Genomic DNA, 24,846 nt, shown 5'->3' on the forward strand with positions numbered 1-24,846 from the left:
AACAGGAGCCTGTCCCTACCATAGCTACAACAGAGTGACAAGCCATAAACCATAAGATGATGCAGATCTCAAAGAAATAAAGAGTGCTTGTTTAGATTTCTGAAGCAGGATACACCTCTCTGACACTGTCCCTAAGGAGCAGCAGCAGCCTCTCCCTATCATAACTAAAGCAGAGTGACGATCTGTGCTGTGTGCCTCTATCTAATATAGAGGCTGGTCACATGCTGGGTCACATGCTGCACTGGCCAATCACAGCCATGCCATTAGTAAGCATGGCTGTGATGGCTTCCTAGTAACTCTAGTATAACAAATGGCGATTGGCTGCCATGCAGCGCGCCATAAAATAGCCGAACTCCGAACCTGAACCCAAACTTTTTCCAATTATTCAGGTTCGGGTTCGGGAGCAAAAAAAACCAAAGTCCGTACTTTACAGTTCGGGTTCCCTCAACCCTAATCAGCACAGAAAGAGGCCACAGAGGAAGAAGAAGAGGAGGGGGTGGAGGAGAGAGGTGTGTCACAACCAGTAGTAGCATTTTGGAGGCGTGGTGGTGGAACAACCTCCAACACTACTGTACCTTGTCCTGCGTCCTTCCCAGCTGCCAGCAGAGTCACCCAATGGGCCGTGAAAGATAGGTAACCGGATGGGATGGTAGGGGAGAAAGAGGGACGGGTTTATGGAGGCCCCCTCCCTTTTTCCTTTTCACCTTTAATGCAATTTTTTTTTTTTTTTTTAAGTGTGGGTTTAAGACACCTCAGGGATATGGAACATATTCCTGCTTAGGGCACCAAGACACTAATTGTAAGTAGACATCACAAACACAAATACTATGATAGACATCACGACACAAAACAATAAGTACTATTAACACAATATAATACAACACACACATTATCCCACTGCATATTATATAACACAACACAGACAGGGGGTATTAACTTAAACCTTTAAAATTTTCACACGACCGCTTAATAAGTGGTACATGGAGGACAATGTCCCACTGTATAATAGAGTGTAATGTGGCGCTAACGGGGAGGGAATCCTCGGGGGACACAGTCCACAGTACACACACTTTATTTTTTAATTTTTTAATTTTCTTTTTTCTCAACGTTAACACATCGCACTTTTTTAATTTTTTTTTTTTTTTTTTTTTTTGGGCTTTCCACTGTCCGGTTTATATGGAAGATAATGCCTAGCTGGGAGGGAACAAAGTTCACCCCCCCCCTTTTTTTTTTTTTTTTTTTTGGCTTGTCTGTTTTTTTTTGTTTATTTTTTTCTTTCTCTCTCTCCAGTAAGGGGGGTGGAAGGAGAATTAAAGGGTAAATGTAAAGGCTAAAGGTCTAAGTAACGTATATGACTATGTGTATGATAATATATGACAAATTATAACTAAATGTTTATGGTTATGGTTAAGGATATATATGTTTTATCTCTTGAATGGGATTTCTCTTTTTTTTTTTTTTGCCCCTGTTTTGAGGCAAGATGGTGGAGGTCAAGGGGGAAGGAAGGGAAGGGAGGTAGGGGAGAGCGGATCCCCAGCCGTGGAGGGGAGGTCTTTTGGCATCTGGTCCAAGTTAGTTGCCCCCCCCTTTTTTTTCTCTTTTTTTTCTTTCTTTTTTTTTTTTTTCTCTTTCTCTCTCGAGGGAGAAGTTTACCCCCCTAATGTCTTCTCTAGGGGGGAACGATGAGGGAGAAGGAGAGGGGGTGGGAGTGTGGGAGGAGCAGAAAATTCAAAGGGATTTATGGCTTTGAAATAGATAAAGATACGGATTTCCTGTGTCCTACATGTCCCACGATCCTCCTCCTCCCTCTTCAGGTGATGGCAATAGTGATGACTTTTTTTTTTTTTGGGTATGCCTCTCCAGAAGCACCTCCGAAACATAGAGGCCCCCGTCTCCCCCATCCCTCCCGTAGACACCCCTTTGGGGGAGGAGGGGAGAGAAGGAAAAAGGAAAGGGGAAAGGAGTGACCTCACCAGATTGATATCCGGGCGACTATACAGGGGCTATGGAGAGGCCCGAAGCTGCAAACTTTTCATTTTTCTATTTTTTTTCTTAATTTTTCGATTTTGGATAACCGTTTTTTTTTTTTTTTTGTCTCTCCCAAAGGGGAATATATATGTCCTGAGATTCTTTTTTTTTCTTTTCTTATTTATTCTCTCTGTACTGAGTCTCTATAAGATAAAGGACATGGTATAACAAAGGAGCCATCCAGGGTACACGCCCCTACACATAGGACGACGCTCAAATACCGTTAATACGGTGAGTGTTTAGTAGCAAGGTAGCTAATATTAGTAAGGGGGGACCTCCCACCCGACTACGGTGGGAGATTATACCCCCCTTTTTTTTTTTTTTTTTCCTTTTTCTCTCGTTTTCCATTTTTTTGTGTTTTTTTTTTGTCTGTTGGGGTTGGTTTTTTTTTTTTTTTTTCTTCTCTCTCTCTCTTCCCCTCCCCCATCCCCTCTGATACCCACCTCCCCCTGCCCTCCTCTCGTTGTCGGCCCTTTTTCCCACATAAGCATAATAAAGTATAGGTGTGGAAATAGGAAAATAGGATGGAAGCATTAAACGTATTATCACTGAACGCGAAGGGACTAAATACACCCGAAAAAAGGAGGGTACTTATGGAGGATCTGCAAAGATTAGGAGTAGACGTGGCGTACATACAGGAAACACATTTTAGAGAAGATAAAACTCCCATTTTAAAGACTAGAAAATATCCAATAGTATACCACGCGACAAACCAGGAGGCTAAGTCAAAGGGGGTGTCTATCCTTATAGCAGGGAGAATTAAATGGACGTACGTAGACTCTATGAGAGATCCGAAAGGAAGATATATATTTGTGAAAGGTAGGATAGGAGGAATGGGGGTAACACTAGCCACTGTATATGTACCAAATGAAAAACAGGAAATCTTCCTAGGCAAAATGACTACGCGTCTGCAAGATTTTACAGAAGGTCACCTGATTCTGGGAGGGGATTTTAATATCCCGCTAGATCCTAAAGAGGACACATCAGCCGGAAAGTCTTCTATTTCGTATGGGGTTAGAAACCGTACAATTCAAATTTTGCATAAAAATCAGCTGATCGACATATGGAGGTTGTTACACAATAAAGAAAAAGACTATACGTTTTATTCCGTCCCACATAAAATATACTCTCGTATAGACCTTTTCTCAATTCCACATGCTCAACTGCATTCAGTACGATCGACTAAAATAGGACCCATTACATGGTCAGATCATGCACCGATTTTCCTGGAATATGAGATAAAAGACTTAAGACAGATCAGACCAAACCAATGGAGATTAAATGAAAGTCTTCTGCAAGATAAAGAGGTCCTAGAAGACGTAATCAAAGAATTGGAGTTCTACTTTGGCACTAATGATACCCCAGAGTGCGACCCGGGAATTGTCTGGGAAGCACATAAGGCGGTCATCAGAGGTGTGTTAATCAAACATGGATCTAGAATAAAGAGGAAACGTATGGAAAAATTAAAAAGGTTATTGGAAGAATTAGTCACTTTAGAAGGTAGACATAAGCAAACAAGATCAACTACAGTAGAGGAAGAGATGGTGAGGAAAAGAACGGAAATTACTGACCTCCTGTACTATAAAGCAAAAGCAGCAATACAGAGATGTAAAAAGTTTGCATATGAATCAGGTGACAAATGCGGGAAAGGACTTGCTAGATTATTAAGAGAACAGAAAATGAGCAATTATATACCACAGATTAAGTCACCAAAGAAAACAAAGGTTACTAAGCCAAATGATATAGCAAAAGAGTTTCAAGAATATTACTGCTCTCTTTATAATATACAGAGTAAACTCCCGACCCAAGACCAGATTGATCGGTACCTCACAGAATCAAATATTCCAAAACTATCAGAATCAGACAAAGAGAGGTTAGATGCCCCCATAGCAGAAGAGGAATTAAAAGTGGCAGTAAGCTCAATAAAAATGGGTAAAGCCCCGGGACCTGACGGCTATACGAGCCAATACTATAAAATTCTGTTCCCCTCGATATCGAAATATATGACTAAACTATTCAATGCGTTGGGGACAGCTGCTAACCTAACGAAAGAAACCTTATTAGCCTACATTTCGGTGATACCAAAAGAGGGGAAAGATCTGGGCCTATGCGGAAGCTACCGTCCGATTTCCCTACTAAACTTAGATGTCAAGATCTTTGCTAAGGTGCTAGCAAACAGGATACAACAGCATATCCCAGATCTGATACATCTGGACCAGGTGGGATTTGTTCCTATGCGGGAGGCACGCGATAATACTATTAAAGCCATCAACCTGGTACAGATAGCAAATACAACTCAGACGCAATGCGTGTTCCTGAATACAGACGCAGAGAAGGCCTTTGACAGGGTGAATTGGAGTTTCATGAGGGCAGTCTTACAATATGGAGGCTTCGGAAACAAAATAATAAAATGGATATTCTCTATGTACTCAGGGCTAACGGCCCAGGTACGTGCAAACGGAATACTGTCAGAGCCCCTACAGATCTCGAACGGGACTATACAGGGCTGCCCTCTGTCCCCACTCCTCTTCGCCCTGTCATTAGAGCCATTTCTGAGTATAGTGCGCCAAAATCGGGATGTCTCAGGAATACAAATAGGGAAAAACCATTGCAAAATTACAGCCTATGCAGATGACATGTTGTTTACCCTCACTAATCCGTTGACCTCAATCCCGAATTTGATGAGGGAATTTGAGAAATATGGATCTCTCTCGAACCTTAGTATTAATTTCAATAAATCAGAAGCAATGGGAGTTAATGTCCCACAAACATCTATAACATACCTAAAACAAACATATAAGTTCAAGTGGACAGATAGAGCATTGACATATCTGGGTATACAATTACCAGGGAAAGTGGAAAAGATCTTTGACTTAAATTTCCCACCACTACTGCAAAAGGTGAAGTTGTTACTTGACAAATGGAACCAGGGGTTCCATACTTGGTTGGGCAGATGCAACATCGTTAAGATGAATATACTTCCGAAAATCCTCTACTTACTACAAACACTACCAATACATATTCCAGTGCAGTACTTTAAACAATGTCAGAGAGTTATCTTTGAGTTTGTGTGGGCACACAAAAACCCAAGGATACAAAGGAAACAATTAATGTATACTAAGCAACAGGGAGGACTGGGGGTCCCAGATATAAGGAAATACTATTATGCTGTACACCTAAATAGATTAGTAGATTGGAATAGGCACTCAAGTATAAAATTATGGGTACAAATTGAACAGTCACAATCTAAAATACCATTAGAAAGGGCGCCATGGTGGTTTGCTGCACTGCCTAAAGAAACAAATAAGAACCCGATATGGGGAAATACAGTGAAGATATGTGCAGCAGCATTTTCTATGATTGGTATTGACCCTAGGACCTCCCCACTATACCCGGTGATAGGTAACCCTCTGTTCCCGATGGGATACCAAGAGGGCGCTTTCCGACATTTAAGAGATAGAGAATGTATACAGGTAGTTAATTATATTCGAATGGGAAAATGGGTTACAATAGCCGACCTGATGGAACAAGGGAACGTATTCTGCCTAAAGTTCTGGAACGCACTCCAGATGGTTCACTTCCTGAATACATTACCAAATCCAGGGGTTTTTGAGAGACCACTTAAGAGATTTGAGATAATGTGTAGTGAGAGGGGAATACTGAAACACACCCTATCAATGAGCTACGAACTACTAGCGCAATCAGGAAGTTGCCCTCCGAAGTGTGTCCAAGACTGGGAACAGGAACTAAAAAAGACATTTAATACGGAACAACGACAACGTATATATAAACGAACGCATGAAACATCAATTTGCGCGAGAACCCAAGAGACAAATTATAAGATCTTTGCAAGGTGGTATAGGACACCAGAAAAATTAAATAAAATCTTTCCAGAGGTGTCAGACAAATGTTGGAGGTGCCAGGTGAGCAAAGGGACGATGCTTCATATATTCTGGGATTGTCCCCTGTTAAAGCGCTTCTGGTCAGAGATCAAAAGGGCCCTCCAGCTCTGTTCAGAATATGAGATACCTGAAAATCCAGAATTCTATCTTTTACATATGAACCAAATCCCAGAGAAAGCTTATAGGGAGACAAGCATATGCCACTTATTAGATGCGGCAAAAGCATGCATAACAAAGAAGTGGAAGTCACCAGTCCCACCAACTATAGAGATGTGGATAAATAAAGTGAAAGAAATTAGTAAGTTAGAAGAACTAGTATTGACAGCACGACACCAACAGGAAAGATACTTAAAAACATGGACTTCCTGGAAATCCTTTTTGGATTCCAGGGTAGAGACGTAAGGAGGGTAAGGGCAAATATTACAGAGGCTATTGCGAACATGGAGGGGGGGAGGGGGGTGCGGGCAGAGGATAGCAGGGAGTGGTTGGGGCGGGGGTTTTTTTTTTTTTTTTTTTTTTCTCTCTCTCTCTCTTTCTCTTTTCTCTTTTTTTATTTTTTTACTTGAAGTATTGTTTTGGGTGGGGTCGTTGTCTCTCCCGGATAACCAGGAGGAGGGGTGGGAAGTAAGGCTGTGACGACTAAGGTTAAAAGGGGAGGCTCGATAGTATGTACTGTATTATTGTATATTGTATGTTCAGTTGTACCATTTGTACATGTATTATTATTTTGTTTTAAATAAAAAGAAAAGCTTAAATCTAAAAAAAAAGAAAGATAGGTAACGTCCCTGTCCATGCCTGCTGGACCATGAGTCAGCAGTAATATGCACCTTACCACTGACTGCCCTGTTCAGCGAGGCATGGACATTGCCTTCCACATACCGGTAGAGAGCCGAATCGCCTTCCGTGAGAAAAAGTGGTGTTTGGGAACTTGCCACTGAGGTACCGCATATTCCACAAACTCACGGAAGGAGGCAGAATTTACCAACTGAAAAGGCAGTAGTTGAAGTGCTAGCAATTTAGATAAGCTAGCATTCAACTGCTGGGCATGTGGATGGCTGGGAGAGTACTTCTTTCGGCGCTGCAGCAGCTGTGGCTGGGAAATTTGCCTGGTACAATCTGCCATCGGTGTACCGATAGTAGATTGTCTGCATGTACTAGGCTGTGACACACCTAATTCTACACCTTTAGTCCTATCAGTGCAGGCTTCAGAGATAACTGAGGGTATAGTGGGGTTGGAGATCCCAGCTGATGAGGGGCAAGGGGAGGTCCACTTTGTTCTTTGGTGTGGGTCTTTGAGGTACGCTTGCCAACGAATTGCATGGCAGGTCGACATATGTCTGGTCAAGCATGTGGTGCCCAAGTGGGTGATGTTTTGGCCACGCGAGATACGCTTGAGACACATGTTGCAAATAGCAGCGGTGCAATCTGATGCACTCGTCTCAAAAAAGGCCCACACCAAAGAACTTTTGGAATAACACCAAGGTACACACCACGTAGCTTTAGGTGCAAACTGCAGAGGACACAGGCAGTACACACCAAGTAGCTTTAGGTGCAAACTGCAGAGGACACAGGCAGTACACACCAAGTACCTTTAGGTGCAAACTGCAGAGGACACGGGCAGTACACACGATGTAGCTTTAGGCGCACACTGCAGAGGACACAGGCAGTACACACTACGTAGCTTTAGGTGAAAACTGCAGAGGACACGGGCAGTACACATCAAGTAGCTTTAGGTACAAACTGCAGAGGACACGGGCAGTACACACCAAGTAGCTTTAGGTGCAAACTGCAGAGGACACGGGCAGTACACACCACGTAGCTTTAGGTGCAAACTGCAGAGGACATGGGCAGTACACACCACATAGCTTTCGGTGCAAACTGCAGAGGAAAAAAGCAGTACACACCACGTAGCTTTAGGTGCACACTGCAGAGGACACAGGCAGTGCACACTACGTAGCTTTAGGTGCAAACTGCAGCGGACAAAGGCAGTACACACACCACGTAGCTTTAGGTGCACACTGCAGAGGACACAGGCAGTACACACCACGTAGCTTTAGGTGAAAACTGCAGAGGACACGGGCAGTACACACTACGTACCTTTAGGTGCAAACTGCAGAGGACACAGGCAGTACACACTATGTAGCTTTAGGTGCAAACTGCAGAGGACACAGGCAGTACACACCAAGTAGCTTTAGGTGCAAACTGCAGAGGACAAAGACAGTACACACTACGTAGCTTTAGGTGCAAACTGCAGAGGACATGGGCAGTACACACCACATAGCTTTAGGTGCAAACTGTAGAGGACAAAGGCAGTACACACCATGTAGCTTTAGGTATAAACTGCAGAGGACATGGGCAGTACACACCAAGTAGCTTTAGGTGCAAACTGCAGAGGACAAAGGCAGTACACACACCACGTAGCTTTAGGTGCACACTGCAGAGGACACAGGCAGTGCACACTACGTAGCTTTAGGTGCAAACTGCAGAGGACAAAGACAGTACACACACCACGTAGCTTTAGGTGCACACTGCAGAGGACACAGGCAGTGCACACTACGTAGCTTTAGGTGCAAACTGCAGAGGACACGGGCAGTACACACCAAGTAGCTTTAGGTGCAATTTGTAGAGGACACGGGCAGTATACACTGTGAAGCATATGCTTCAGTGTAATTCTCCCTGCTTGTTTTAGTTATATTGTGTGTGTTAGAGGTAAAAAGGGTTCATGTGTTACAGGCTGATTGAGATGTTAATGACCCTTCTTCAGCCAGCTCCCTAGTTTAAATGGTAATTGATTTATTGTGTGTGTGAAGGAGACGGCCTTACTGTTTACAATGATTAGATAAGTGGTATGTTAATTATTCTGATTGCTTCCGTGTAGTAATTACCTCCACTGATGTCATTATCTAAAGAAATGTGTCTGCATAGTCGGCTCCGACGTGTCTCCTATAATCTGTATGGGAACCCCCACTGTGTGAGGGGGGGCGGAGATTTCATTGTTCCTAACAGGTTGTAACCACATATAAGCTGAGAGTTGTGTCAAAAGTGTGTTGTTCCAGCAGTAAGCTTGGCATGTGTGGCTTATTGGGGCGACTCCAGGAATATTCCTCCTCGTGGAATATTGGGGTGATTTTCGTTATGGGAAGAAGGGAACGTTGACGGGGATATCATTATAATACCGTCACACACACCACATAGCTTTAGGTGAAAACTGCAGAGGACACGGGCAGTACACACCAAGTAGCTTTAGGTGCAAACTGCAGAGGACAAAGGCAGTACACACACCACATAGATTTAGGTGCACACTGCAGAGCACACAGGCAGTACACACTACGTAGCTTTAGGTGCAAACGGCAGAGGACACTGGCAGTACACACTACGTAGCTTTAGGTGCAAACTGCAGAGGACACGGGCAGTACACACCAGGGATCGCTTTTGAGGTGAGTTCAACCCCCTAGTATTCCAAGAAACTATTTTTAAGGCTGTAGACATAAGAAACAAGTACGTGCATAAGGAAGCACACATTATTTTAACACTGTCTGTCTCTAACCACCGCCGCAACACACTACACAAGGCCGACCTGCAGGCGGCCTTTTATAGCGTGGGGCGTGTACTAAACCCCCTGAGCCATAATTGGCTAAAGCCACCCTGGCTTTGGACAATTATGGCTCTCCGTTTTTTGCGCGCGGTGATTGGCCAAGCATGCGGGTCATAGTGCATGTTTGGCCAATCATCAACCAGCAATGCACTGCAATGCCGCAGTGAATTATGGGCCGTGACATGCCACTCGAATTTGGCGCAAACGGCCCGTAAAGTTCGCAATTTGACGAATGGTCGAACATACGATGTTCGACTCGAACATGGGTTTGACTCGAACACGAAGCTCATCCCAAATGTCAAGTTAGCAAGCAGGCTATTGGGCAATTGCAGCTATGCACATCAGTTCCTATGAGAGGCATATAGCAGAAGGTGATCCTACATTACTTAATCCTGTAGGTTGCAAATCTTCCAAGCTATCATAAAATCTGTGCTGTATGTCCCAGGCAGTCCGTAACCAGGTGAGAAAACTCAGCAGCCTGGTAGCCGTGAGAGCCAGATGGCTTACAGGGTGATTCATGGCAATTCCGTTCAAATCTATACGTGGTTCGGATCACCAATCATCTCGCTGCAGTTCCTAATGCCTGTTGAATTGGGGGATCATTTGGATGGCGCCACATGACTGTGATGACATCAACGTGTTTCTCAATGGAAAGTGGTATAGCTTTTTTTTGACAGGGAGGGGCTGGCAGACACCTATTCCTTATATTTTCTATCTCGTAATGGTGGTGCCACTCCTCCTAAGAAGGGTTTAAAGTGACATGTACAGCAGCCTTTCGTCCATTGTCAGTAATGTTCTCTTAGTGGGCTATGCGAGGCCGCCAGGCAATGCTTGAGGTTTATATTTCTAGATTAGGAGCAATCAAGATTACAGCTATTCACAGACCTATGGAAGCAAAAGGTTAAGCAAATTTTCCCCTAACTTGAGGGGCGTGACCGGATGTGGAAGGTGTGAGTGTGTGAGGAGCGAGATGCCTATGTGATCCTGAACCGCCTCGCTCCAACCCCCCCCCCCGGCGTGGGAGTCCTCCTTTCAATGCCTGGGTAGTGTGTACCTTACACCGCACAGGATCAGCACAGTGGACGGCGCACCTCAATGCCTTTGCATCGCAGCAGCTGCTGACATCGTGAAGCCGTGGAGTCGCAGAGATCCAGCTGGGTTCCCCCTCCTCCGTGCAGCGTCTGAAGCTGACCTGTTTGCATTCTCAGCTGGGAGATCAGGTGACTCTGTTTCGCTCTAGCCGCCCCCCCCTCTGCACAGGAACTCTCTCTCCATATCAATCGTAGCAGTGATTCTACACTGCATAGCGCAGCGCAGCACAATGTGTCTGGATGGAGGAGTGAGGGCATAGCTAGTGAGCAGCTGTGCGTGTCTCCATCTCTGTACATTATTGACCAGCAGGGAGGTGTGAGGGTGCACTGTGCTCTGAGTTTCCCTGATGGAGGGGGTGAGAACCAGCTGCTGGTATATCTATCTGACTCTTACCTGACCTCTCTTATTTTAGTAGCTGTAGCCTGCAGCGGTACAAAGGTACTAGATTCTAGATTTCTGCCTTGCTCTGCTCTGCCCTTAGCAGCTCCTATATAAACACCTCGGGATCGGAGGACTTTCACCTCCTTCTGGATAGGTCACGTGAGTAACGGACTGCAAAGGAAAAGAAAAAAGGGGGAAAGGGGAAAAAATAAAATAAAATGCCAATTGGAATGTTAATGGAATGCCAGTGCTATTGTTGAGCTGATGCTTTTAAGAATCACTAAGTATTCTGTTCGGAGGTAAACTGAGCATTGATTGGTGACTGTTGGTGATTATTTCTTGAGCAGACTGGTCTACCAGGTACACCATTAAAAAAAAAACGCCTTTTTTTTTTATTTTATTTTTTATTTTTCTGGCCTCATTTCTCTGAAGAATGGCAGCAGTTACAAAAAAGGGGCAGTCTAATCAGGAGAGTGGGTGCCCTCAGATAACACGAGCGGCCAAAGATAAGGAGAAGGCGGCGCAGGTGGCAGCCGCTGTAGCAGCGGCTAAACTTGAACAGTCTTCACATACTCTAGTAAAGTCGCCTGGAAAACAGGTTCAGCACCCACAAACACAGGTTAAAAATCAAACGGGGTCCGTAACAGATAGGAAGAGTGGTGGACAAAGTTCATCAGCTCCTAAAATAAAAAAAAACCCTGTGGTGGAGCCCCAAGTGGGGGGTGCAATGGTATCAGCAAAAACTCCTGTAGAAGTTTCCGCAGTAAATACAGCAGATGACCCCAGGCGGGAGGAAGAGCCTACACTGAAGGAGATATTAAGCGCCATAAATGCATGTCGGGGGTCGCTGAACGATTTGTCTGACCAGATAAAGGAAATAAAGGAAGAATTACTGATAATGGGCCAGGAACTGCAAAAGACTGTACAAAGGATAACATCAGTAGAAGAGAGAGTGAGCCAAGTAGAAGATGAGGTGTATACATTAAAACAACAGATGCAAGAATTAAAGGCACAAAATGGATGGCAGGCATCTAAACTTGATGAAATTGAAAATAGGTTACGCAGAAATAATATTAGGGTGGTGGGCCTTCCGGAACATAGGGGGGTATGTGATCGAGAGTCCTAAAAAAGGATACAGCACCTCATCCCAAAATAGATTCAAAGGAGGGGAATTTTTTGGAAGAGTTGGGGGGATTATTGCGGTGCGATGAAGAAAACCAGACAAAGTATGTATGTATATATAAAAATATATAAAAAAAGGTTTATTCATTCAATTTTTACAAAATATAGTAATTCAATATACAGATAGTGCATAAATTATTTTGTGGGAGCAAGATCTAGAAATAATTTTTTCGATCAGGTCGACCCTACTAGTTTCGCCTCTTGGCTTCTTCAGGGGAATTAGGACAAGATCGTCTCTCTAGATTACTCTAAAGAGATGAAAAAGAAAACAATTTTAACATATGCATACAATATAAGCTCTAAAAGAACTTCGATTATATATGTTCAACAAAACATGTCATGTATATAGAGTACAAACAAAAGTTTGGCTGGGATCTCTGGCGGGGCAAGAGAAACCAAAGTTCATAGGAGCAAATGCGCATATATCCACAGCCTGGTAGCAGCCAATGCTGTTCAGCCCATGAGAGGGGGCTGGCAACAAAATTCCATAGGTAGGAGAAATAAAACCTACCCTAGCTTCATGCACAGCCAGTCAAGGAAAAACCCCCTCAGGGTGGATATTGAAATCCAAGTTCAACTGACAGGACTTAAAAATACAGAAGAAAAAGAATCTATGTTAGAATATGTGTTATTAAATTATGATCTGTTTCAACTAATTAAACAAATCCATAATAGAGTCAATAGGGTTAATATATGTAAAACAGCCATACCTTGAAGCGTAATAAAATCAAGGTGAATACAGGGGAATTAAGTAAGACAATAACATGGGCACTGAAGAGCCTCAATTCATCTGAGAAAAAAAAAAAAAAGTGTTTGAATAGATTTAGTATACTTCATAAAGTTAGTGAGAACATGGGTAACTAAATTATTAAGTGTAAGCAAGGGATCAACTTACATGGAGTATTTAACTAGATGAACAGTCTGAGTGCAAGCAAACATCAGCTGGTGATAGAAAGTCAAAGGATAGTCGTTTGCAGCAAAAATCAAGGACCAGTCAATTGCAGCTGAAAAGTCCACAGATAATCTCCTTTAAAAAGGGTAGAAAATGAATGAAAATAAATGAAAAAGTGAAGGTTTAGCCATAAGTATTCAAACCTTACACAGAGGAGACAATAGTGAGGAGAGTGAATGGTTGCAGGATGGAAACTTACCTATCTTTAAGAGGAATAAAGACATCTGTCAGTACCCTGTTGGTAGCAGACAGATAATGATCATATCATGCTATATATAGCCTGTTGGGGAGGCGGGTGCATCGCGATTGGATCTCAGAGGTCACATGGTCGCTGAGATGCCTACAATTCCCACACTCCTTAGCGCTGAAGCAGCCGTGTCATATGATGACACCGGCCAATCAGCGGAGCCGCACTCTGGAGAAAAAGGAAAAAAGGAAGGAAACGTATGAGTGCAGAGGGGAGGAACACAGAGCACTAAAAGAGAGCGATTGCCAGCCAGCAGCACCAAAACAGTCACACATACACAGAGCGGCGTGGACCATGACCGCAAGCTGACTGATCAAGACAAACCAAGCAATCAAACATGAAAGCAAAAGCAGTAGATATTATATTGTAGAAGTCAAAATATAATAAATAATTAAGACAAACAAAAAATCACTAATAAGAAGGGGAGAGAGACCCTGAACAGGGATGTGAATGGGCTGATGTATGGAAAAGGGCTGTAGTGGCTTATTGGTAAGGATGCGCATTACCTCCAGAACTAATTAGGGCTCAAGCTAGTCCCACATATAGGTGAACCCAGAAAAGGGAAAAATTGCCAAGCCAGAGACCCAAGCCAAAATAAAAAATTATATACAACATATTTACCAATAAAATGAAAAATGTAGGGTTTACACTATATGTACAAACATATGTATTCAGTATATTTCAATACATACAATCAAAAATCGACAACATTATTATTGATTCATAAATTATACATCAATATTCAAAGGAAGTAAATGTGGTTGTTATAATGATATATAGCAATATATAACACATTATTGCCCCCATCATAAATGGGAGCAGGTGGGTTGATTTTAGCCAGTGCCGGAACTTGCCCACTAGGTGGAATATGGGGCAAAGAGTTTGGTGGTCAAAGTAGAATACATGTAGGACCTGCTGGAGAGTGGCAATAGAGCAGGATGTAATGAGGAGGGAGGAAATGACCAGACCATAACACCTTTCTTAGATGGAATAACGTAGAGGCCACACCATTTTATTTAATAATAATAGAATTTCTTATAAATATTTCTTTCACAGAAAGGGCTTGAAACTGATATATTCGTTCAACCCCGGAAATTTAGTGGCATCTAACTGATGTATCCATTTGGTTTCAAGTTGGAGTAAGGTCTGGTCAATTCCTCCACCTCGAACATGTATAGGAACATGCTCCAGGGCTGAGAAACTTACAGCGTTAAGATCAAAGTCATGTAGGCAACCTACATGTCTATTTAAAGCAGTGGTCATTAGACGCTTATATAGAGGGTTGACATGGTCTCTAATGCGTTTAAAAAACGGTCTCTTGGTCTTGCCAACATAGAAACATCCACATTGGCAAGATGCCAAGTAGACGACGCCCACCGATTGACAGGTGACACGGAACTTTAGTTTGTGAATGCGACCGTTGGGTAAAAGAGTGACGTCATTGGTATATATAAACCGTCAAATGTCACAGTTACCACAAGAAAAAGTACCTTTAATAGTAGATGTCTCACATTCCTTTCTGGTGTGGTGACTTTGGACAAGGCGATCCCTCAGTGAGGGAGTCCGTTTAAATGTGATTTCAGGATATGGTTTTATATATTTTGATATCGTATTGTCGGCTAGAAGTAGGGGCCAAATTTTTTTAAAAATCTGTCGCATTTGAATATGCTGTTGCGAAAATTTGGTCACTATTCTGATAGAGTCAGTTTTATTAGGTTGTTTGTTGGCATTTGAATAAATAAGATTAGATCGGTCTAGTCTGATCACCTTGTTGAATGATCTTTTGAGCAAGGATCGACTGTAGCCCCTGGAGAGTAATCTACAGTATAGATCATTAGCTGCAGCGTGGAAATCTGTGTCTCTGGTGCAGTTTCTTTTGAGCCTCAGGAACTGGCTGTAAGGAATGCTATCCAAGAGTGGTTCAGGGTGGGCACTGGTCGGGTGCAAAACAGTGTTGCCCGCAGACGGCTTGCGATACAGTGATGTATGCAAGCGACCCATACGGTCAACATGGATACGCAGATCCAGGAAACTTACATCAGTTTGGCTACATTCCATGGTGAACTTTAGGTTGAAGGTGTTAATAGCCAATAATTGCATAAGGAGTGCGAGTTCCTCCCTAGAGCCATACCACAAAATCAGTATGTCGTCTATATATCTGTACCATTTAATGGCCTTAGACAACAGTTTTGACAGACATATGTTCGAAAAGATCTCCTTCTCCCACCCCCCCAGATACAGGTTAGCGTAGCTGGGGGCACACTTGGTCCCCATAGCCACTCCCTGTATCTGGAGGAAGTGGGAGGAGTCGAACATAAATACATTTCTTGTTAAGATAAACTTCAAAAGTTTCAGGACAAAAGCATTGTAGGGATCAGAGTTTAGGCCACGTGCCTGTAATTCTATGGATATAATTTCAAGGCCTTTGGAGTGTGGTATACAGTTATACAGACTCTCCACGTCGAGGGCCACCAGCCAAGATCCAGGTGGAATGGACTTACCATCCAGAGTTTGGAGCAGGTGGATGGTGTCCTTTACATAAGAGGGAAGAGACGTAACATGTGGTAACAAATATCTGTCCACCAAGGTGCTGGCTTTTTCTGTTAAACCGTTGCATCCCGAAACGATCGGTCGACCTGGGGGATGTTCTAAAGATTTATGAACTTTTGGTAGTGCATAGAATGTAGGGATTTTGGATTCCCTCACGTTCAAAAAATTCCAGGTATTTAAATCGATCGTGCCTTTTTGATAGGCTTCAAAAATCAGTTCATAGTACTCCTTATTGAAGTTTTCTATTAAAGTCTTAGAGATCGGTCTGTACCAGTCTTTGTTGCCAAGGATGTCGAGGCACATGGACTCATATGCCCCGACATCCATGACAACGACGTTTCCGCCTTTATCGGCTGGCTTTATGATCAATCCGGGATGGTTTTGCAAGTCAGACACAGCTTTCAACAGAGCAGGGGACAAGTTTTTATCAACCCTCCTGTTCAAGTCCATAAGTTGAATTTCATTTGTCACTTGTTGAACAAAAGCCCAAAGGTTGGGATTCATCTGTAAAGATGGAAAAGATCTCGATTTGGGCTTGTATGAAGCCGGGGGAGGGAAGGTCACACCAGAGACGACCAGACCAACAGATCTTGGTGTGGTATCATCTCCAGTCTGACCCTCCTCCCATAGACACATCAGGTCATCCATTGCCTGGAGTTCCCGATCAGTGTAATCCATCAATGAAAAATCAATGCCGTCTGATTGTTTCGGTTTATCATAAAGAACCTTAAATAGTAAGCGTCGAGCAAATAAATGTGTGTCTTTTATCAGCTGAAATTTGTCCATATCAGCTGATGGGCAAAAAGTTAGTCCAAGGCCAAGTACATGGATTTGTTCAGTGGTCAGGTTTTCACTTGAAAGGTTGATTACCTCTAGTCAACATTGGAGCTTGAGGAGTAGGTGTTGGGTTTTGTTCCTGATTTTTCCCTAAAAAAATGGGAGCAATCTTGGGATCGATTAACTGTGTGTTAGATGGAAACATTGTAGGAATGAGAGGTTCGCTTACCCGTCGTATGATGGACGAGGATAGAGCGGAGGGGATAGAGGGGATAATCCCAACTGATGGTAGTAGTGTGGGGTTAGAGGCCTTAACCGCGATGGATGGTCTACCCTGTAATGGGGTGGACGAGTGCGTATTTAGTGGAATATTGTGAGTTGTTTGTGACTTACGGTTACCGGGCGGGCCGAAAGTGCGATGTAGTGATTCCAGTGACGCAGCAGTGCGATCTCCCTTTCGTCTCTTAGGAAGTCTATCCTGTGAAAAGTCATGATACGTGGTTGAGGTACTTGGAGAGACAGAGACAGAAGCAGAACCTGTATTTGGTATATTGTTTTGAGTTTTAGGACCCTCAAAATTTGAGGGTTTAGTATACTTAGAGGGTGTAGCCTGGTTCCACTTATAGGCATAACCATTTTCATGAGCTTGTTTATCTCGTTGGAACTTTCCTTCTTTAGTACTAATGATACTCAGTGTGTACTCCTCAAGGTATACCCTCAGATGTTTGTCACGAGAGACAAACCTGGGGGAGACCGAAGCAAGTACACAATCAGAGTACCAATTACCAATTTGGACATCTATTTCCTCCAATTCACTTTCATATTGTTTACACAATATACTAATCATTTCCTGAGAACAAGTTTGTAAATTATGCTCCCATGACTGCTTCAAGGAATCATTGATTCTACGTACGTTAGGGAAAATTTGGATTCGTAGACCCCAAGGGACCACATGATTTTCCATGTATTTTTCAAAATAGGCTTTATGCCAATAGATTCTGGCCTTCTTTTCCAAAAGGCGTTGTAGTCGCATGAAGATTTTATCTAAGTCCTCATCCGACATTTTGGCCTCTTTCTGGGAGGACTGGATTCTGGACATCAAATCCTCCCAGGCTGCCCCACAGAAGTCGGCCATGTTTAACGATGTACACCAATACCGGTATTTAGGCTACTATCAACCAACTATATTAAATAAATCGTTATTTTGTGTATCTACAGTTATAGAAATATCAGTTCTTACAAAAAGTACCAAAAAAATTTTTTTTTTAGGAAAATAATATCACAATTCTTATAAAGAAGAAAGGGGGAAGACAAAGAAAAAATAACACAGTTTGTCTGGTTTATTATAAGGACTGTCGACCACGGATTGGACGGTGAATTGAAACACCTAAATACGTGCTCTCTTTTAGTGCTCTGTGTTCCTCCCCTCTGCACTCATACGTTTCCTTCCTTGTTTCCTTTTTCTCCAGAGTGCGGCTCCGCTGATTGGCCGGTGTCATCATATGACACGGCTGCTTCAGCGCTAAGGAGTGTGGGAATTGTAGGCATCTCAGCGACCATGTGACCTCTGAGATCCAATCGCGATGCACCCGCCTCCCCAACAGGCTATATATAGCATGATATGATCATTATCTGTCTGCTACCAACAGGGTACTGACAGATGTCTTTATTCCTCTTAAAGATAGGTAAGTTTCCATCCTGCAACCATTCACTCTCCTCACTATTGTCTCCTCTGTGTAAGGTTTGAATACTTATGGCTAAACCTTCACTTTTTCATTTATTTTCATTCATTTTCTACCCTTTTTAAAGGAGATTATCTGTGGACTTTTCAGCTGCAATTGACTGGTCCTTGATTTTTTCTGCAAACGACTATCCTTTGACTTTCTATCACCAGCTGATGTTTGCTTGCACTCAGACTGTTCATCTAGTTAAATACTCCATGTAAGTTGATCCATTGCTTACACTTAATAATTTAGTTACCCATGTTCTCACTAACTTTATGAAGTATACTAAATCTATTCAAACACTTTTTTTTTTTTTTCTCAGATGAATTGAGGCTCTTCAGTGCCCATGTTATTGTCTTACTTAATTCCCCTGTATTCACCTTGATTTTATTACGCTTCAAGGTATGGCTGTTTTACATATATTAACCCTATTGACTCTATTATGGATTTGTTTAATTAGTGAAACAGATCATAATTTAATAACACATATTCTAACATAGATTCTTTTTCTTCTGTATTTTTAAGTCCTGTCAGTTGAACTTGGATTTCAATATCCACCCTGAGGGGGTTTTTCCTTGACTGGCTGTGCATGAAGCTAGGGTAGGTTTTATTTCTCCTACCTATGGAATTTTGCTGCCAGCCCCCTCTCATGGGCTGAACAGCATTGGCTGCTACCAGGCTGTGGATATATGCGCATTTGCTCCTATGAACTTTGGTTTCTCTTGCCCCGCCAGAGGTCCCAGCCAAACTTTTGTTTGTACTCTATATACATGACATGTTTTGTTGAACATATATAATCGAAGTTCTTTTAGAGCTTATATTGTATGCATATGTTAAAATTGTTTTCTTTTTCATCTCTTTAGAGTAATCTAGAGAGACGATCTTGTCCTAATTCCCCTGAAGAAGCCAAGAGGCGAAACTAGTAGGGTCGACCTGATCGAAAAAATTATTTCTAGATCTTGCTCCCACAAAATAATTTATGCACTATCTGTATATTGAATTACTATATTTTGTAAAAATTGAATGAATAAACCTTTTTTTATATGTTTTTATATATACATACATACTTTGTCTGGTTTTCTTCCGGAACATAGTGAGGGGACTGACCCCATAAAGTTTTTTGAGAAATGGTTCAGAGACATTTTCAGGGAAGATGCCTTCTCACCGCTCTTTGCAATTGAAAAGGGCCCACAGAGTCCCGTTCAGAGCGCACCTTAAGGATGGACATCCTCGGCCCCTACTCTTGAAGTTTCTTAATTTTACTGATAAAACAGCAGCATTGCAAAATTATATCAAAGCACAGGTATCACGTATCACTTATTAAGCACAAGAGAAGGAAATGTACTTGAAGGTACATTTAAATGCTTTTTTTCCCTAGGTATATTCAAAAATTGTATACACATTTTCTTTTTTCTTTCTTCCTTTTTTCTTTTTCTCTTATATATGATGTTAAGGGCTTTTTTCTGTTTGATATGCCTGGATGGGTATGAGACCTAAAATGATAAATATAGGCTCCTGGAATGTGCGGGGGATGGGGGACCCAGTGAAAAAAGCCGCAATTTTCACTACTCTGGAGGGGTATGGGGTGGAAGTAACATGTATTCAAGAGACCCACTTGACTAAAGAAACAAAGTTAAAATTGGTCAATAAAAAAAAAATATCAAAGCCAGTACCATTCTGTCCACTCTTCTTACTCTAGAGGAGTGAGCATAATGGTAAAAACAGGCATATCATTTGCATGTATAGAGTCTAGAATAGATGAACTGGGTCGCTATATTTTTTTGCACTGTTTGATAGAAAAGGTACCATATGTATTGGCGAATATCTATATACCTCCTCCCTTTAAGATGGAGGTTTTGTATAAATTAACAGAATTTGTGGTAAACAAGGTAAATATTCCGGTATTAGTGGTTGGAGACTTAAATAACGTGCTAAATAGAACAATGGATAGATTTCCACCGGGGACACAGAGCCCAGGGGAAGGAGAAGGGCATCTAAGTCAATTTTTGAAAGAGGTTGGGTGGTGGGATATTTGGAGGGTGAAATATCCAGATATGCGGCAGTACTCCTGCTTTTCAAGTACATATTCTACATTATCAAGAATAGACATGGCCCTGGAAAAAACTGTGCAAGTCTACAGGCAGTTAGTAAGATATCCTACTACCCAAGAGGGGTTTCTGATCACTCTCCTCTGGTGCTGTCACTGAGTACAGGGAAAAAATGTCCTCCAAGTAATTGGAAAATAAGTCCCTTCTGGCTAGAAGTGATAGGGAAATCAGAAGAAATTAGTATCAAATTAAGGGAATTCCTGGATTTCAACACAGGGACAGCACCAGAGGGAGTGGTGTGGGATGCCCTAAAGGCGTTTCTTAGGGGTATATTGATCCAGCAGGTAACTAAGATCAAGAGGAACTCTAGGGAATGGGAGGAATAAATCAGGGGAGAGGTTCTAGAGGCAGAAAAGCAATATGTGGAAAATCCAACATTGACTAAACAACGGTTATGGTTGGAGAAGCAACAGGAATATAAGCTGGTGATCAACAAGAAAGTTGAAAATAAGCGCCTATTCCAGGAGCAGAGCGCTTTTTCTGAAGGGGAAAGTGTGGGCCATACTCTGGCCCTCCTAGCGAAAACTAATACGGCGCCCTCTAACACTCCCGCAGTTAGGACGGTAGGACACGTTTGCAGTATATTATAAAGAGCTATATAGATCAAAAAAGGGGGAAGCTAAAGTGCAAATGGAAGAATTCTTTAGAGAAATAGGAACCCCAGTTCTATCAGAGGAGGATAGAAATGCTATGGAATCCCCAATTACATTACTGGAATTACAACAGGCAGTTAAAGGACTGTCTAATCAAAAGTCCCCAGGGCCGGATGGCCTACCAGCAGAGATTTATAAGCAATACGGGGAGGTGCTGCTCCCGGAATTGCTAAAAACGCTGAATTGGGCGATAGAAGGAGGAAGGCTACCGACTTCAATGCTAGAAGCAATTATTATAGTGCTCCAGAAGGAAGGAAAGGATCAACTAGATACATCATCTTATAGACCGATATCTTTGCTCTGCTCAGATGTAAAAATCTTGGCTAAGGTACTGGCAACGAGAAGAAACAAATTTATTCTGAAATTAATACACCCAGACCAGTCTGGATTTATTCCAAACCGGTCCACAAGTATAAACATAAGAAGGCTGTACCTAAACCTACAGACCCCGACGGAGAATGCGGGAGATAGATCTATCCTATCATTAGATGCCACCAAGGCCTTTGATAGTCTGGAGTGGGACTATCTCTGGTACACTCTGGAGAAGTTTGGGTTTGGTCCATCCTTTATTAAATGGATAAAGCTACTGTATAATTCCCCAAAGGCTAAAATAAAAATAAATAATGAAGTTTCACAGTCGTTTGAATTGGAGAGGGGAGCGAGACAGGGATGTCCATTGTCCCCTCTCCTTTTCGCCTTGGCAATTGAGCCCTTGGCAATTGCTATTAGAGCTAGACAGGAAATACAGGGGTTCCAGAGAGGAGCAGAGGAGGAAAAAGTTGCGCTATATGCGGACGATATCCTCCTTTTCTTGGGCAACTCTACAACCTCCCTTAAAACTGCAGTTCAAACAGTAGAAGCGTTTGGACGATTCTCGGGCCTAGTGATAAACTGGGAAAAATCAACACTCCTACCAGTGGATCCGGTAAGCAATATGGATGGGATAGGAATCCCGCAATTAAAAATTGGGGAGAAGATGGAGTATTTGGGCATCGTGGTAACACGTAACCCAGAACAATTTATAAATAATAATTTAGTGCCACTTTTGGGCAAACTTAAACGCAAAGCGGATGTATGGGGACACTTGCCACTGTCGGTGGCCGGACGTAGCAACCTTATTAAAATGATCTGGATGCCACAATTGCTGTATATACTTCACAACTCCCCAGTGTGGATTGATAACCGATGGTTTAAAAAGATAGAGACCCTCTTTAGGACCCTAATCTGGAAAAAGGGAAAGGCAAGGATCAGTCTCCGAACACTGCAACTGCCAACAGACAGAGGAGGGCTATCGGTCCCGCATCCGTATAGCTATTTTTTGGCGGCGCAGTTGCAGCATTTGGGGGGGTGTAGCATAGAGGGGGGAGGTAATGCAAGTGGGAAAATGATACTAAGAGGGTCCCCTCATAGATCGGTAATAGACACCTTAGAGGCTAACTCTTTCTCGGTAAAAAGTCCAACAGTAAAGATGATGGTAAGAATATGGCAAGTGGGAAAACTTGCCTTGGGCTATAAAGGATTAACAGAATACTCCCCACTATGGGAAAATAATAACTTAAAAGAAATTTTGGCCATGGGAAAATTAAAAGAATGGGATAAACGTGGGATAACCAGAGTGGCACAACTCTATACAGACTGCACATTAAAACCCTTCTCAGAGCTAAGTCGGGAATATGGCATCCCAAATTCTATGTTTTTTGCCTATTTGCAGGTTAGACACGCATTACAAGCCCAATTTAAATTACAGCCGGTAAGATGGCAAAAGCTCACGCATCTCCAAAGACTAATCAAGACGGGGGTCTTGAAAGGTCTTATATCAGAATTGTACGAACGGATCAGCGATCAGTTAATAGGAAAAGAGAAGCTGAGCAAGAATAAACAGAGGTGGGAGGAGGATATTGGACTCATAACAAATGACCAATGGGACAGGATACTGGAACTAGGGACAGTGGTTTCATTAGCCCCCTCACAACGGGTTTCTCACTTGTTTCTCCTCCACAGGGTCTACTATACCCCCAAGAAATTATATGGATTTGGATGGAAGTCAGATGACAAATGTCCCAGATGTCAAAATACAGGGGACCTCATCCACATGATGTGGAAATGCCCAAAACTGCATAGATATTGGGCTAAGATTCTGGACATTATAAATGCAACCTTTGGAACCACTCTGGAACTTGAAGCCAGGGTTTGTCTATTAGGATGCATTGAAGAGAGAATGGGGCAGAGGGATATATTAGTAGCAGTTATAAGATGCCTGTTTCAGGCGAGGAAATTGATCGCATTAAAATGGCAAGCACAAAATCCACCCACAGTAGAGGAATGGTTTAACGTAATGAACAGCACAATTGGGAAGGAAAGGGGAACATGGATTAGAAGGGGTAACCTCAAAAAATTTAATGCAATATGGGAGCACTGGATATGTAAAATAGGCCGTTCACTTTAATTAGGGAAAGTTAGGTAAAGAATAATCTAAGGAAAGGAACAGAACCAAAAAACGTGTATGCACTTTAAAAGTAAGATAGGAGGGAGGGAGGGAGGGTTGGGAATGGGATTGAAGGAAATTTTTAACCTATGCAATTAATTTTTTGTATGCACATATAATGCACTGAATATAGAATATGGATTTGTATTTTTTCCTTCTCTGCTATATATGTATGGAAACAATAAAAAAAAGTATTGAATTTAAAAAAAAAATTTCCCCTAACTTAAAGACAGTGGGCCAGATTCAGATAGTTTAGCGGATCTTTAGATCCGCTTAACCTATCTGATTTAAGATCCGCCGCCGCAAGTTTTTGAGGCGAGTGCTTAATTCAGAAAGCACTTACCTCAAAACTTGCGACGGCGTATCGTAAACCCCCCGGCGGAATTAAAATTCCGCGGCTAGGGGGAGTGTACCATTTAAATCAGGTGCGTCCCCGCGCCGATTTAACTGTGCATGCGCCGCCGGCTAAATTTCCCAGCGTGCATTGCTCCAAATGACGTCGCTAGGATGTCATTGGTTTCGGCGTGAGCGTAATTTACGTCCGGCCGTATTCTGAATCGACTTATGCAAACGACGTAAAAATTCTAAACTCGGCGCGAGAACGACGGCCATACTTAACATAGGATACGCCTCACATAGCAGGGGTAAGTATACGCCGGAAAAAGCCTAACGCAAGTGACGTACAAAAAAAAGCGACGGGCGGGCGTTCGTTTCTGAATCGGCGTAAATGCTCATTAGCATATTCAATGCGTAAAAGACACGGAAGCGCCACCTAGCGGCGGTGGAATTGCAGCCTAAGATCCGACGGTGTAAGTCACTTACACCTGTCGGATCTTAGGCATATCTATGCGTAACTGATTCTATGAATCAGTCGCATAGATATGACCGGCCGGCCTTGGAGATACGACAGCATATCAGGAGATACGTCGTCGTATCTCCTATCTGAATCTGGCCCAGTGTGATTAAGTGCGTATAAATATGGGAATGCTACATAAAAATAGTACCAGGGTGATGGAGGGGAGAGGGGGGGTTAGGGAAGGGAAAGGGAGGGAAAGGGGGGAAGGAGGGGAAAGGGGAAGAAAGAAAAGAAAAGGGTGAAGGAGGAGAGGTTTGGAGGGGGGGGGAAGAAGGGGAGAAGAAAAAGAGGGAGGAAAATGGTGATGGGAGGGA

The 24,846-nt window shown here is 42.7% G+C and overlaps 2 long non-coding RNA genes across 2 annotated transcripts; one reads left to right on the top strand and one right to left on the bottom strand.

Annotated features, from left to right (window-relative positions):
- Window positions 1-12,326: 12,326 nt before the first annotated feature.
- LOC120919252 lies at window positions 12,327-13,704 on the bottom strand. The gene is made up of 5 exons (XR_005744542.1): window positions 13,332-13,704; window positions 13,076-13,207; window positions 12,891-12,970; window positions 12,692-12,766; window positions 12,327-12,428 (listed from the first exon to the last, which is right to left on the bottom strand). It is a non-coding gene; the product is annotated as an uncharacterized LOC120919252 (long non-coding RNA).
- A 4,445-nt stretch (window positions 13,705-18,149) lies between these two features.
- LOC120919253 lies at window positions 18,150-19,395 on the top strand. Its single transcript, XR_005744543.1, has 5 exons — window positions 18,150-18,391; window positions 18,516-18,647; window positions 18,753-18,832; window positions 18,956-19,030; window positions 19,294-19,395. It is a non-coding gene; the product is annotated as an uncharacterized LOC120919253 (long non-coding RNA).
- The last annotated feature ends 5,451 nt before the right edge of the window (window positions 19,396-24,846 follow it).

This window comes from Rana temporaria, chromosome 12 (genome assembly GCF_905171775.1).
Source record: "Rana temporaria chromosome 12, aRanTem1.1, whole genome shotgun sequence".
Lineage (NCBI taxonomy): Eukaryota > Metazoa > Chordata > Amphibia > Anura > Ranidae > Rana > Rana temporaria.